Raw genomic sequence first — 15,940 nt, forward strand, 5'->3', positions numbered from 1 at the left:
TTCTCTCTCTCTCTCTCTCTCTCTGGTAAGAACATTTAACATGAGATTTGTCAGGAAAACAAATTTTGAAGTGCACAATACCATATTGTCAACTACAGGCACTATGTTGTATAGCAGATATCTAGAACTTATCTATCTTGCATAACTGAAACCTTATACCCATTAAATAGCAATACCCCATTTCCCCTGCCCCCCACCCCTCCAGCCTCTAGTAACCACTATTGTATTCTCTGCTTCTATGGGTTTGACTATATTGGATACCTCATACAAGTAGAATCATGCAGTGTTTGTCTTTCTCTCTTGGGCTTACTTCACTTAGCACGATGTCCTCCAGGTTCATCCATGTTGTTACAAATGGCAAGATTTCCTTCCTTTTAAAGGCTGAATAAGGACTTCTCTGGTGGCACAGTGGTTAAGAATCTGCCTGCCAATGCAGGGGACACGGGGTTGAGCCCTGGTCTGGGAAGATCCCACATGCCGTGGAGCAACTAAGCCTGTGCACCACAACTACTGAGCCTGTGCTCTAGAGCCTGCGAGCCACAACTACTGAGCCCATGTGCCACAACTACTGGAGCCCATGTGCCTAGAGCCTGTGTTCCACAACAAGAGAGGTCACTGCAACGAGAAGCCTGCACACTGCAACAAATAGTAGCCCTGCTCTCTGCAACTAGAGAAAAGACCACGTGCAGCAACGAAGACCCAATGCAGCCAAAAATAATAGTAATAATAATAAAATAAATTTATTAAAAAAAAAGGCTCAATAAGATTCCATTGTATGGTAAAGAAAATGTGGCACATATATATAATGGAATATTACTCAGCCATAAAAAGGAACAAAATTGAGTTACTTGTAATGAGGTGAATGGACCTAGAGTCTGTCATACAGAGTGAAGTAAGTCAAAAGAGAAAAGCAAATACCATATGCTAATGCACATATATGGAAACTAAAAAAATGGTACTGGTGAACCTAGTGGCAGGGCAGGAATAAAGATGTAGATGTAGAGAATGGACTTGAGGACACGGGAGTGGGAGGGAAGGGGAAGATCGGATGAAGTGAGAGAGTAGCATGGACATATATACACTATCAAATGTAAAATGGATGGGTAGTGGGAAGCTGCTGCATAGCACGGGGAGATCAGCTCAGTGTTTTGAGATGACCTAGAGGGGTGGGATAGGGAGGTTGGGAGGGAGGCTCCAGAGGGAGGAGATATGGGGATATATGTATACATATAGCTGATTCACTTTGTTGTACAGCAGAAACTAACATAATTGTATATGTTAATTGTAAAGTTGTACAGCAGAAACTAACATAATTGTATAAGTTAATTGTAAAGTTAATTGTAAAAAAATTGTATATGTTAATTGTATATGTATAATTGTAAAGCAATTATAATCCAATAAAGATTGAAAAAAAAGAAAGATTCCATTGTATGTATATACCACATATTCTTTATCTGTTCATCTGTTGATGGATGCCTGAGTTGTGTCCACATTTTGGTCATTAGTTTTAGAATATATCAGTGATCTGGAAGTGCCCTTCAGATCTGAAGCAGAAACTGAGGGAGAGGTATCCTACGAAAAGATGGCCCACAGGAACAGGAAAAGCCATGTTTCTCTGGGTGGAGTGGGAATGACAAGATATAGTGGATCAGGCTCCTGTGGACCTATCTCTGACAAGTCTATGAATTTAGAGCTTTGCAAAAAAGCCAAGTTTCTCTTTAAGGTAGAGGCAGCCTTGACAAATGGCTCATGCTGCAGGCAACCACATGGGAAGAGAATATACTACTTCCCCATCCTCCTGAGCCTGAAAAGTCCAGGAAGCTTGGAAGATGGTTAATACAGGAGGTTCTGAAGACCTGGTGAAGTCTTTGGGGACGAGAGGTTGGAAGTACATTCCTCTCCTAAAGAAGCCAGAGGGCCAAGACTGAAGAGAACTCATTCCAGAGCCAGAGGAGAGGAAAGAAGCCCTGGAAATCCCACCAGTTGGAGCAGGGGTGCCAGCCTTCCACAGGTTAGGCCTAATCAGATAAGATAGACTGGTGGCTGTAGGCTGAATCTGACCCACAGACATGTTTTGTCTAACATGCTTTCCTGTTTTACAGAAATTTAAATGTTACTTGTCAACATTAATATTAGGGAGAGCTCACCCCAAAGTTCAGATTCCTGATTTCTCTTGATTTCCTGTTCTTCACATTCTCACTTGGAAATGAGTTATGTCTACGCCCTTTAGACTGGCTTGAGCCGCCTGGCTCTTTACTTTTCACTCTTGACCTTTCACTGTCAGTTATCTTTATATCTGACCTGCTTCACCTATTTATGTTACCTGCTTGGCTTGTTAGGCATTTAAGTTTGCCACCTGTGCACTGCATCCTGAGCAGCTTATGTGTACCACTTCCCAAAAGAAATTTCTACACCTGCTTAACAGATGTTTCCTGGAGCCGTCTCAAAAACGGTGTCAAAAAAAGACATAAGCTATATGTACTTAATATTTCAAGAAACTTTATAACTTGAGTTGTAAAGTTATAGCTTGTAAAGCAAGAGTTGTGTTTCTCTGCAGTGATATGTAATGAAATCCTTCAACAAAAGGGGCCCGTGAGCTTGTTTAAAAACACACATGGAAAGTAGGAGTTAGAGAGATAGCATGCATCCTATGCAGGAACCAGCTATGGGAAGAGAGAACCTCTTTTTAAAAGGGAGAGAACCACAATGAGATACCACTACATTATTAAAATAGCTAACATAAAAAAGAGTGATAATGCCAAGTGCTGGTGAGGATGGGGAGAAACTGGATCTCTCATACATTGTTGGTGGGAATGTAAAGTGATATAGCCACTCTGGAAAAGTTTGTCAGTTTCTTCAGAAATTAAATATGCACTTACCATATGACCCGTCAATCATAATCTTAGGTATCTATTCCAGAGAAATGAAAATTTAAGTTCACACAAAAACCTGTACACAAATTTTCATAGCAGTTTTATTTGTAATAGTAAAAAGATTGGAAACAACCCATATGTACCTCACCTGGGGAATGGATGAACAAATCTTGGTACATCCATACAATGGAATACTGCTCAGCAATCAAAAGGAATGAATGTTTGATACCTGTCACAACAGGGATGGGACTCAAGGGCATTATGTTTAGGTAAAAACATCGAAAGTTTACACGCTCTATGATTCCATTTATATAACATTCTTGAAATGACGAAACTACAGAAATGAAAAACAGATTAGTGCTTACTATGGGGCAAGGATAGAGTAGGGGGGTTAGAAGCGGAGGTAGATTTGTGAATACAAAAAGGTAGGTGGCATGAGGGAGTTTTTTTGTGATGATGGAACAGTTTCATATCCTGGTTGTAGTGGTTACACAAATGATACCTGGAATAAAAACACAAGTGTTTTTTAAAAAATGGTAAGAACTAAGTTCTGTAGTCTAGTTAACAATAATGTATCATTGTCAATTTCCTGGTTTTGATATCTTACTAAAACTTTATAAGATATTGCCATGGGGGGAAACTGGATGAAGGGTAAATGGGATTCTGTACTATTTTTGCAATTTCTTGTGAATCTTTATTTCAAAATAAAAATAAAAAAAAATAAAGGAAAGGAAAGTAGGCTGAATGCCTAGGACTGGTGTTGGGGAGGTGAGCAAGAGGAGCATGAAGGCGGCAAACTGGGCCTGAGAAATAGTTCCAGAAGTTTAACCTACCAAAGGCTTAAAGTTGCTCCCAGTCATCACTTCTGCTGTCACTACCTCTTTAGTGCTCTTTATTCTGACCATGTTAAGACAGTTGTTCCTCTGTTGTTTCTTAGTTATGGTGCTGAGCAGAGAACTAGATCTATTCCTGATGATAAACCAATCAGCCTCAGCCCACTGGGTGTAATCTCCAGGACTTCAACCCTTTTCAGTTATTAGTTTTCCTATTACCTAATATTCAGAGTCTGCCTCTTTGCTGTCAGAGGTGTTGTTTTTTTTTTTTTAACATCTGAATTTGATGCCATTGCAGATGCTAGAAGTTGCCAGAAGGCTGTCCTCCAGATAACTGTCCCTTGCTCTAGCTTGTATCAATGTTTTGTTGCAATTAGCATTCAGAATATGCACTGTCTTTTTTTTTTTTTTTTTTTTGGCGGTACACGGGCCTCTCACTTGTTGTGGCCTCTCTCGTTGCCGACGGAGCACAGGCTCCGGACGCGCAGGCTCAGCGGCCATGGCTCACGGGCCCAGCCGCTCCGCGGCATGTGGGATCTTCCCGGACCGGGGCACGAACCCGTATCCCCTGAATCGGCAGGCGGACTCTCAACCACTGCGCCACCAGGGAAGCCCCTGCACTGTCATCTTATTAAAATTTATATTTTTTAATGGAGAAAGCACATGGAGAGGTGATTGTGGAGCTGTAGTTTACCCTTGCTCTTCTTGGTTACCCGTGGCTAAATTAAGCTGAACCTCTGGGCTTCTTCTATTTCTAAACAGGCATCACAATTTACTAAGGTTAATGCCTGGGGTAACATTAACCTTGCAGACACTAACCTAATTCAGTGCCATCACAAGTGCATAATGCAGGAATTTGGAGTTTTGCCAAAAAGCACAATTCAAATGAAGACTCAGTTGGCAAGGGGTGGAAAGGTGGGTGTGGATAAGGGAAGAACTCCAGAAATGGTTATATAGATATTTTAATGCCTTTCCTTTCCCTCGCCTCTCAGAGGTTATGTTTAAGTATTGCAGAGAGATGCTAAATAAATCTTCAGACTATTATGAAGAAATCTTAATGAAGGTGTTCATCCCATGGTACGTTTCTGATGCTCATAATCACTCAACATTCACTGAGCATCTATGTTACATGGCTGACCTTGTGCTAGGGTGCGGACACAAAGATGAGTAATTGTAAGCCATCGCAGTATGCATAAGCACCTCAGGGCGCCCAATAAATGTTAGTTGAATGAAGGCACCATTAAGGAGGTCACGGTTTGGCTAAGGTCACTTAAAGGGCCTCCAAGCGTTGAGACATTAATTGTTCAATTCCAGTTCCACATAGACCATAACCATGTCTTTTGCCATACAGACCGAGAAGGTTTGGGCCCCAGGTGAAGTGAGGGGGAAATACCATGTAAGATCTTGCGCAACAGGGTCCAGGGCCGGATTTCTTGATCTTTCCTTATGCTCACACCCTGCATATGGTTGCAGACACTTAACCGGGTTTGCTAGTTTCAAGAGCGCTGTGTTGCCGCTTCCGGAAAAGGTAGCATTTGGGGTGGTGGTGGTCAACGACTGGAGGTCGCAGGAGAGAGGACTGGGGAAGAGAGGAGAAACGAAAAAGCCAAAGATTCTGAAAGATAACCTTTCACTTAGGTTCCCGCCCCTTCCTTTGCCCCGAGCCTGAAAGGCACCCGGCCACCGAGTCCTCCACTTCTCAGAGCGATAAGCACTGATTAAAGCTGAAGGCGGACCCCCGTCTCATAGACATTTCCTCAGTTCTGGTCTTTTTCAAATTGCTTTCCTCCCAGCCCCAGCCCGAAGGGACCCCGCGGCTCAGGGCCAGCTTCCCCGGCCACACTGGGCTGTTGACACGCAGGCGCCGGAATCGAAGCCCCGCTGGGTCTTCCCAGCCTGGTCGCCGGCCCATGGAGAGTAGGCGCCGCTGAGCGCTTCCCCTTGTGCGGGGCTTCCCACAATGCACCGCGGCGGCAGTGGCGGCGACCGCGGCGGCGCTCTAGCCGCGGCATGTCTGCGTCTCTACTGCTCTGGGAGGAGGAAGAGAAGGAGGAAGAGGAGGAGGAGGAGGGGGAGGAAGAGGAGAAAGGCGCAGGGGTGGGAGCTGTTGCCGAAGCTGCCACAGCAAAAGTTCTCCCCCCTCCCCCCTTCCCCTCCTCTTAAGGCCCCTAGAAAGGTTGAAGCTGCCGTCGCCTGCAGTCGGTGACCGCGCGACTCGGCACCCGCCCGCGGTAAAGCGCTCGGCCTGGCAGGCCCGGGCCCGGGGGAGGGAGGGGGAGGGGGCGGCGGGCGGGGGGAGCGCGCGGCGGTAACGGCCTGACCCGGGGGGAGCGGGCCGTGGCGAGGCCGAGGGTGGCCAGGGGACCGGCCGAGGCCGAGGGAAACGCAGGAGCTGGCTGGGGGACGGGAGGAAGCAGGGCGCGGATGGTGGGTTGGGGGGTTGAGAAAGGATAATGACGGGGGTGGCTGAAGCGAGAAGGCGGCTTCCGAGGCCTGAGGGGGGTGTCAGAGGTAGGGAAGGAGGTGGGATGGTTGCACAGGGTGGCCAGAGGGTGCTGGGTGTGGGTGTGAAAAGCTTAGGAAGACACCAGGTCTCTGATCACCGTGCCTGGTGCAGTGCTTTATGCACCGCAGGCCTCAGTCACTGTTGCTGCCTGAATGTGTTCTTTGGGAGAAGGGAAGGGCAGGGGTTGGAGAAAAGAGAATCCTTGCAGGAAACGTAGTGGGAGCGTGCACTAGGAGAGAGGCCGGAGGGAAAGATGCCGGGTAGGTGGAGGAATGCAGGGGGTGGCTGTGGAGGAGTCTTGAGGATTCTGGGGGGGTGTTCATTGTGCAGATACATTAGGTATTTCGTTGTGGAAAGAACTGAAGCGTTTCTAAGGAAAGAAAAGAAGGGATATAAGGAGTTTCCCTGAATAGAAAGGGTAGGTTTGAAGCAAGAGGGAGTGCTAAATACTGGAGAATATGAAGAGAATGCAATGATAGAATAGACAGATGTAGCAGAATTAATAAGTGTTGGCCCAAGGACTAAAGAGTTATTCCAGATGGGCCAGGATGGCCTAGTTCCGAACCTGTTTGGGCTCTTCTGTAGATGACATTCGGTAAGTGCGGGTACCGGCAGTGTTTGGGGTCACTGATAATTAGACCTTAGGCTGTCGTTTGGTCTGAGACATTTTAGACCTGCACGAGTGAATATGAGAATCTCTAAAGCAGACCTTAAGAAAATGCCTGGCCTACAGGGATTCTCTAGGCCATGGAGTTTAGATTTTAGCAATTTTGAAATATTATCACTTACCAGAGGCTGGGTGAACTCTATGCTGGCAGATGCTGGAATGGAAATTACTTGACTTGGCGGTTTTCTTCACTGCCCAGCTTATCTGGTCCAAGAGAACTGTTGCCATATTATGCAGCTTGGGTTGCAGTACACAGGGTTATAATTAATGGTGGGGAGAATCCATGCTTGGTGGCCCTTCTTTGGAGACTCGATTTGTAGCTCAGGTTAGTCTGACTGGATTGGTTCCATAACCCTGGGGCTGGTGGGAGATCTTTTGCCATTCGCTATTCCTGAATGGATACTCTCGCTGAGGCATGGTGGTAATGAAGAAAATACATCAGCCTACAAAGTGTGGGCCTGCAGAATGGAGGATTAGGATATCTGTTTTGGTCTTAAGTTGCAAGGAGGTCAGGACTGGTTGTTTTGAGGTCTAGGAGAACCTGAAGAGACTGGATGATTCTAGAGCCAGGTTGGAGGGAGTACTAGCATTTCCCTATCAGGAAATGTACCCAGGCTGTTGGATTTGCTGAGCTCACACCAGACTGGATTTTGAAGAGGGAACTCTGGGCTAGAACCATACCCTTAAAATGTATATGAAAATTAGTCACCTTTTATATTATTAAGAAAGACTATATACACATTACGTTGTTATGTTAATTAATTAAACTGAAGAGAGGGTAGTATGAAAAACCCTTTTATGGATATAGAGGGTGGAGGGATTAAAGGCAAAGACAGAAATTTGGGGGAGGGATGGGAAAATTCAATCATTCATTCTTTCAGCAAATAACTCTAAAGGAGAATAATTTAGCATTTGAGTAGATAGGGGCTTTTATTAAAATTTTTTTTACAGAAATAATCCAGGATTATTTTTAAAAGATTTGGAAAACTTTCCATGTCAGTACATTTGGAGTTATTCGTTCTTTTTAAGGGCTTCAATATATTACATAGTAGCATGTACCCATTTTTATTGTCATCATAGTATGAAGAGGTCTGTTTTCCTCCCCCTCTTTGGCACTGTATATTATCAGTTCTTTTAATTTTTGTAAGTTTAATGGATTTAAATAAAGTATATCATTATTTTTCTCTCCTTTAAATTATATGAAATGATACATATACATAATTTAAAAAATTGTCCTGAGGGAGCTTATAATGAAAAGCAATAACCCCTGTCTCACCTGTCCATTGCAGTCCTACTTTCCAGAGACTACTTTTAATCATTAATTTTTATAATTCTTATCATGCTTTTCTCTAGGTCTCCAAGTAATATGCATGTACTCTTATTTCTTGATTGATCAAAATGATGTTAAAAGAGGAGTCAAGAGACTTCTTACTATGAGTGGAAAGGATTTGTGTCACTGTCATTATACCTTTTCTCCTATTCAAACTTTGATAGTTACTATTTTAGCTTTTTAATTTGATGTCTTTATATCTTTAATATTCTTAAAGAAAAACATTTAAAATTAGAGTGGAAAAACTGGGTGATATGATTAAGGGAAGTTTGATGGATGGACCTTTAGGAAAGACTAGGTTGTAGGAAATAGCATCTTTGCAGCGTAAGTGTTGCTGGTTAGAGATGAGGAGAAGTTGCTTGGCAGTGATAGTTGTTCATCTTGGAAGTAGTTACCAGGTCAACTGTGCAGAATTCTTTGACAGTCTTCAGGAGAGTTTTAGTGTGGGGAGTCTGGGATTGGATTAAAATGATCCTTGATTGTTCTTTCCAGGCTTCTGTGGCAATTCTTATGTTAAGGAAGGAATGGATTGGTATGAATATGTGTTTCTTCTTTGTGGAGGAGAGAGGGAGGGATGGGGAAATTTGATAAGAGGGAGAGAAGGATGAGGGACAGGGTATGATGGAGATGGTGATAATTTTGTGGGAGGCTGAAGAAAAGGTAAAGAATTCTGAGGACATTTGGATATGGTTGACTGTGAAGGAGATTTTTACAGTGGTGAGACAGATTTGTGGCAGTCTTTAAGGAAATTAGCATATTTTAGTCACTAATAAGTTGGGAATATGGTGGAAAAGAGCATGCTGCTCATGTATTATGATAGATTCATAAAATATTGGTTTTTGAAATTTGGTATGAGGTACAACGTCCCTGAGTCAGGGTGACAGATATTGGGAGTATAGAAAGAAAGATGTTGCTCCTCTTTTCAAGAGTCTTGTTTAAGTAACCCCACCTCTTGAGAATCTTCCTTACTTTGAATAAGAACAGCATTCACATGTTGATTATACAGTGCTAAATCTTATATTAGTTTATGAGAATTATTTCTCTTTGTTTTACAAAGGTAGCTAGATTGTAACCTGCTCTAGAGCTGAGACTTTCCTTAATCTCTGGGGAAACTCACAACAGCTTGTTTTTTTTCCCAATTAATTAATTAATTAATTTTTGGCTGTGTTGGGTCTTTGTTGCTGCGTGTGGGCTTTCTGTAGTTGTGGCGAGCGGGGGCTACTCTTCCTTGTGGTGCTCAGCCTCTCTCATTGTGATGGCTCCTCTTGTTGCGGAGCGTGGGCTCTAGGCTCATGGGCTTCAGTAGTTGTGGCACATGGGCTCAGTAGTTGTGGTGCATGGGCTTAGTTGCTCCGTGGCATGTGGGATCTTCCTGGACCAGAGATCGAACCCGAGTCCCCTGCATTGGCAGGCGGATTCTTGCGCCACCGGGGAAGTCCCAGCTTGATTCTTAAGTGCTTAGTAAGTACTTGTTGAATGCTTGATAGAAAGTAGTGTTCACCATTACTGATGGTGGTGGGACTGTGTGAAATTGCTGAGCACTATGGAGGTATTGCAGACAAAATTGTGTGTGTGTGTGTGTGTGTGTGTGTGTGTGTGTATGTATGTGAGATAGTGAAGGACAAAGGGATATCTGACTGGGGAAGGCCTTTAGATATAAGGGAAGGCAGAATGGATTAGAATGGAACTGGAACTATCCTGCAGAAACACCTAATGGTTGGGACCAAAGGTTCTCTTCTAATCTGAGGCTAGTTTAATCTGAGTAAATCTGGTCTGGAGCTGGGGGCTGGTTTAATTTGGATTTTCTTACCTTAGGCCTAAATGACTGTTTAGAGATCTTTAGCTGTTTTAAGGATCTGTCTGATTTAATTTGTTTTTAAAATAATAAAGTGTTAGATGAAGTTTCTTCCCTCAAGGAACTTATGGTATTTTTATTCTTTTAGGGAAGACATTTGTGAAGTAATTCTATAACAGTGTAAGATTTCAGAAATTTGATTTTTTTCTTTTTTCCCACAGTTCCCTGGCTCTCCCACAGTCTGCGTTTTCCCCATAATTCTCCATTCTTTCCTAAAATTCCCTGTCCCTTCCACTATTCTTTTTCCTCCCAGAATCTGCATCTCTTACAATTCCGCATGTATCCCAAAATTCCCTTTCTTGCCACTCTATCACAATTACCCCTTCTTTCACAAAATTACCCCTTCTTTTACAAAATTACCCATTCTTTCTCCAAATTCCCTATTATATTCCAGTTCTTTCCCTCCCACAATTGTTTCTCTCCCACATTCCTCCCATCTCTCCCACAATCCTCCATTCTCTCCCACAATCCTCAGTTCTTTCAGAAAATTGATTTTTTAAAACAAGTATCAAAAGTATACAGTACCTCCAAATGAGGATTTTTGTATTTTGGTAGTCATTTTCAGTACTAGTGTTCAAAACATTTTTCGAACACCTTTTCTGATTTATCGTCTAGCATATTATATACAGTTTACTTATATATTGAGTTCCTATTGTGTGCTCTTGAGGGGAGGGAGTCTATAAAGGTGAGTAAAACATGGTCCCTATTCTCTAGGAGTTCATAATCCCTCTAGGATGGCACAGTTACAAGTAATGCAAGGCATAGTGTTATTCTGAATGGTCTCATTGGTGACAAATCTTTTTAGTTTGAAAGATTTGATTTTTAGAAATGTTGAAGATCTGTCAGTATCAAGTAACATGAATAAAGAATAGTTTTGGTTTAAATTTAGTTAGTCACAGAAATGGGGACGATTTTTATTTATTTATTTATTTATTTATTTTTGGCTGCATTGGGTCTTCGTTGCTGCGTGCAGGCTTTCTCTAGTTGTGGCGAGCGGGGGCTGCTCTTCGTCGCGGTGCACAGGCTTCTCACTGCAGTGGCTTCTCTTATTGCAGAGTACGGGCTCTAGGTGCGCAGGCTTCAGTAGTTGTGGCTCACAGGCTCTAGAGTGCAGGCTCAGTAGTTGTGGCACACATGCTCTAGAGCACAGGCTCAGTAGTTGTGGCACACAGGCTCTAGAGCGCAGGCTCAGTAGTTGTGGCGTGCCGGCTCAGTTGCTCCGCGGCATGTGGGATCTTCCCGGACCAGGGCTTGAACCCATGTCCTCTGCATTGGCAGGCGGATTCTCAACCACTGTGCCACCAGGGAAGCCCAGGATTATTTTCTTGATTGACTTATTAACTAACTTTGGAAAGTACTCCCAAAGAGGAATTTGGAAATATTTTGAACAGTGGCAATAGCTTCACATGTAGTTAGTTAGGTACTAGATGAATTTTGGTTAAATGCATCAGATGGTTGGATAGATGGAGTGAATAAATAAGTGGTAGCCTCCCAAGGTAACTATTTTAAAGAGGACCACACTGATTTTAATATGTAAATAAATTCTGGCTCTGTTAACAGTTCATTACTGTGAACAAGGTAGTTTATGATTAAGTTCCCACATGAGTTTTACAGACGGTAGGTGCTATAGGAGTTCAGAGAATGGAGAAATGAGTATTGGCTAAGGTTTGGGGAAAGGATTTAAGTGTACCGTACTTTAGCTGGATATTTGAAAGGATTTCTTAGGGATCTCAGGAGAGGAACTAAATTGCTCCAAATTTCTCTTGCAGCCCTAGAATGAACCTAGAGTCTGGATCTATTTTTGTCTGAAGGCTTTCTGCCTATTTCATTTTAGCTACTCCTACTGGTTGGTTCCTTTTCAAATTCACCTTTGCTGGGTAGATTTTGAGCCCCCTGAAACAACTGGTGGCGGGGAGCAGCTCTATTTCCATCTATGTCTAGTATAACTTGTAGTTTTTCCTTTTTTGAGCCTGTACCCCACAAATGACTTGGTCTCTGTGAGTGAAGAGTATGAGTCAACTCGGCTCTGTTTCCTGCATGCTTTTCTCAAAGTTGCTTTCTGAATTACAGGATAGAATAGACAAGAGAATTGAGGACATGTGTCCAGTAGACACATGCTTGTTGAATAAGTAAATGAATGAATGAGAAAGTGTCTGAGGTAATTTATCTAAATTATCTATATGTTTTGTTTGTTTCAGTTTATTTATTCATAACCTGCCTTTTTCTACAAAGGGTTTAATGGGGCTGACAAAAATATGTATACCATAAATGAATTGAAATAACTGAAGTCTAGTTGAAGAGAAAATGAAAGAAATATCTGTTTAAAGAGTATAAGACCTATCATTATGGATGTTAGAGAACTAAGAATAAAGTGGAAGATAAGCATTGGAGAAGGAAAGGTGTTATTTGATGGAATGTATGTTTCTGAAAGAAGAAAAAGGTTATTGATATATGACAGGTTATGGTTAGAGGAAAGCAAGGGAAGATTGAAGGTAGAGGATTATTGGAAATGGCTAATTTTGGGAGGAAGATGGTAAGACTGTTTGAGGATGAGAGTTGCAGAAGTTTGGAATGTAGTGGAAATTATTTATGATTTTGATTTATAACTGAGGTTTCAGAAAATAATAGGATGAGTTTTTTTAGTCAACAGGTAATGCACATTTGTTATATGCACAAGCACTGTTAGATGCAATCAGAGATACATCCTTTGGGATTTATATTCTAATAGAGGGGCTGGACTTGAGCACAAATAACTACACTATGATCACAAATGTATTATGAGAAAAATAATGTTACTTAAGTTAAAAGGTGGGAAAAAACATTTGATTAGGGGAAAACCTGGGACTGCATTTAGTAGCATGGAAGTGGCATTTTAGCTAGTCTTTGAAGGGATGGACAGGATTCTGACTGGCAGAAATTATTAGAAAGCATTCCAACCCAAGGGATTAGCAAAAGCAAAAGCATGGAGGCGAGAAGCCAAGGAGATGTGAGGAATAGTGAGTTGGTTTTAATTTTTTTTTTTTTATTTTAATTTTTTTTGCTATGATCCACAGTAAGGAAAACATGTCATATCTTGACCTAACATAGGCATGTATGAATGTTTGTGTATATGTATAAAACAAAAGGTTTCAATAACAATAACTGTCCTTACCATGTTGGATGCACTCTATGTTTTCTATTATTCTGTTTGGCTAAAAAGAAAAAAATAAAAGATGGCTGTCACTCATTAAACTGATTTCACGATGAACTAAATAATTGATCATAACCTGTAGTTTGGAACACAGTTCATGAATAGGGCATACTTTGATATAAGATAGGAAGGCTCAGTTGGGGTTGGGTTGAAAATGGATGGCCTTGAAAGCTAAGCTGAGTAGTTTGTATTTGATGTGACATAGTGTTGTGCTTGGTAAGCAAACAAGCTGGGTTTTAGTTTTGTCCCTTCTATTTACCTCCACTATGATTATGGAGAGAATTACTTCCTTCCTGAGCCTCAGTTTTCTCATCAGGAAATTGATAATCATTATACCTTCTGGCAAGGGTTGCTGTGAGGATTAAAATATGTTAGTCTAGGATTTAAAGCACGCGTAGAGCTACTGAACTTTTTTTGAGTAGAGAATTGAATCAAGGACTGTATATTAGATACCTTAATCTGACGATAGCTATACCATACAGGATAGATTGCGGGCAGTGTGGTGGTAGAGTATTTGCAGGTGAGAAGCCCAGTTAGGAGGCTACAGGAGAAACTAAGAAGGGCTTGAATTAGTTTGATAGCAGGAGGATTAGAAATGAGGGGGTGGGATGTGACTGGACGGAGAGAGGAGGGGAAGATGACTAGAAAATTAGAGCTGGGGAAAGAGTCAAAAGGCAGCAACTGAAATTGGGTTACATCTTTGGGTAGTTTGGTAGGGTAGATTAGAATAGATAGTTACAGTTTCTCGCATGTAGTGGGTCCTCAGTTGTTTGCTGAATGATTAAATATGTAGGGTGAGGAATGCATTGTGAGTGAAGACAGCGATAGATAGGTTTGAGAAGGAGGGTTTAGATTGGAGGGTGCTTTTGGTGGTCTGCCAGGATTTATTAATTCAGGAAATATTTTTGTATACTTACTGTGTGCAAGGTTCTGTGGTAGGCAGTGTGAAGGATACACATTTATATATGACATAAACATGTTCCTATTCTTCAGGAGCTTATCCAGGGACAAAAATATGTACACATATGTCTGTGACAGAAGTACTATGGCAGGTTCAACTTTGTGGACGAATTGGTACGTAGCTTAGAGCTTCAAGGATAAATAGGATTATAGGAGGCATGATGAGGGTTGGCATTCCGAGAGGAAGGAGTGATATGAGTGACAATGAGAAAAATCCTGGATATGCTGAGGGATTGGTGGTCTACATTAGCTGTAATTTAGGGTTCATGTTGATGAATGGAGGAGAAAATAAAGCTGTAAAGTAGACATCTAAAAATCCAGACCAAACTGGTTTTTAAAAATTTGTTGAGAAATAACTTGTATAGAATGCTCTCCAAGGGGGGAAAGCGGAGCGGGTGGGGTGGTGGTGGTGGTGGTATGAATTGGGAGATTGGGATTGACATATATACACTAATATGTATAAAATAGATAACTAATAAGAACCTGCTGTATAAAAAAATAATAATAAAAATTCAAAAAAAAAGAATGCTCAAATCTTAAGAGTACAGGTTAATTTTTTCTTTTAGGTTTACATTGATGTAATCACCACCCAGTTCAATACAAAGAACATTCCCAACATCCCAGAAGGTTTCCTCATGTGTCCCCTCCAAGGTGATCTCTCCTTCAAACAAAAGTAACTACTATTCTGACCTCTATCACACAGAGTAGTTTTGTACGTTTTTGAATTTCATATTAGTGGAATCATACTTCTGTGTCTGGTTTCCTGTGCTCACCATATGTCTGTGCAATTCACCCATGATATGTGCAGCAGTAGTTCATTCTTTTTCATTGCTCTGTGGGGTTCATTATGTGAATATACCATAATGTATTTATCCATTCCATGATTGTTGGAAAATTGAGTAGTTTCTACTTTTTGGAAATATAAAGAGTTTTAACTTGACTCAGTATGTAGTGGAGAGCCACTGATGATTTCTGAGTGCGTTTAAGAATACTAATCTGGTGACCTGTTTTGTTTTTTTCTCTGTTTTTTGCAATGAGGAGAACCTAGTAACTAGAAGACTATGACAGAAGTGTGAAGTGTTGAGAATCTAAGTTGGGATAGTGGTAGTGGGAATAAAAGGAAAGGGATTGATGTAAGAAATAGTTCAAAGAAAGAATTGAAGGATTTGATGGCAAATGGGCTTTTGGGAAACAGTGAAGAAAAAGAGAAAAAGAAAAGTTAAGGGAAACTCCAGGACATTTAGTTTGGATGACTGTGAGAATGGTGGTGCCGTTAAAAGAAATTATTGGATCCATTAGCAGAACCATTTTGGTGGGGAAGAATGGGTACTTTGGTTTTAAGACACATTGCCCAGTATGGGAGGCACCAGTGGAAGTATCTAAGGAGAGTTATCTAGCTAGAGTTAAAAATATTGGCTTCGGCTGAGGAAAGAGTTCCAGTGGAGATTTGGGAATGTGTACATAGAGTCGGTAATTGAAGCTACTAATTCTGGGTTTGGTAGGGTGCTGATGGCTGTAAAATTATCTGGATTAATGATTGAGGTGTTAATTGAAGCAATAATTGAAGAATTTAGTGTAAAAGCAATAATTATATATTCTAATTTCTCAGGAATAAATTAGGTTGTAGCAGAAGGCGATGGTTTAAAAATTATTTTGGGGAGCTGGGGGGGAAGATATCCATATGAGGATAGAAAATGTAGAAACAGGGTAAGGGATGAAACCCTGA

The 15,940-nt window shown here is 41.6% G+C and overlaps 1 protein-coding gene across 3 annotated transcripts in view; it reads left to right on the top strand.

Moving 5' to 3' along the window:
- The first annotated feature begins 5,692 nt into the window (after positions 1–5,692).
- Positions 5,693–15,940, top strand: part of ZNF148 (zinc finger protein 148) — a 125,935-nt gene continuing 115,687 nt past the window's right edge. For 2 of the 3 annotated variants that reach the window (XM_067738632.1, XM_067738635.1), the window contains exon 1: positions 5,693–5,937. The gene's annotated coding sequence lies outside the window, so the exon portion shown is untranslated. Of the gene's footprint in view, positions 5,938–6,206; positions 6,808–15,940 lie in introns of those variants that run through there. The other variant, XM_067738633.1, reaches the window with a different exon arrangement.

Source organism: Pseudorca crassidens, chromosome 5, assembly GCF_039906515.1.
Source record: "Pseudorca crassidens isolate mPseCra1 chromosome 5, mPseCra1.hap1, whole genome shotgun sequence".
NCBI classification, from domain to species: Eukaryota; Metazoa; Chordata; class Mammalia; order Artiodactyla; family Delphinidae; genus Pseudorca; species Pseudorca crassidens.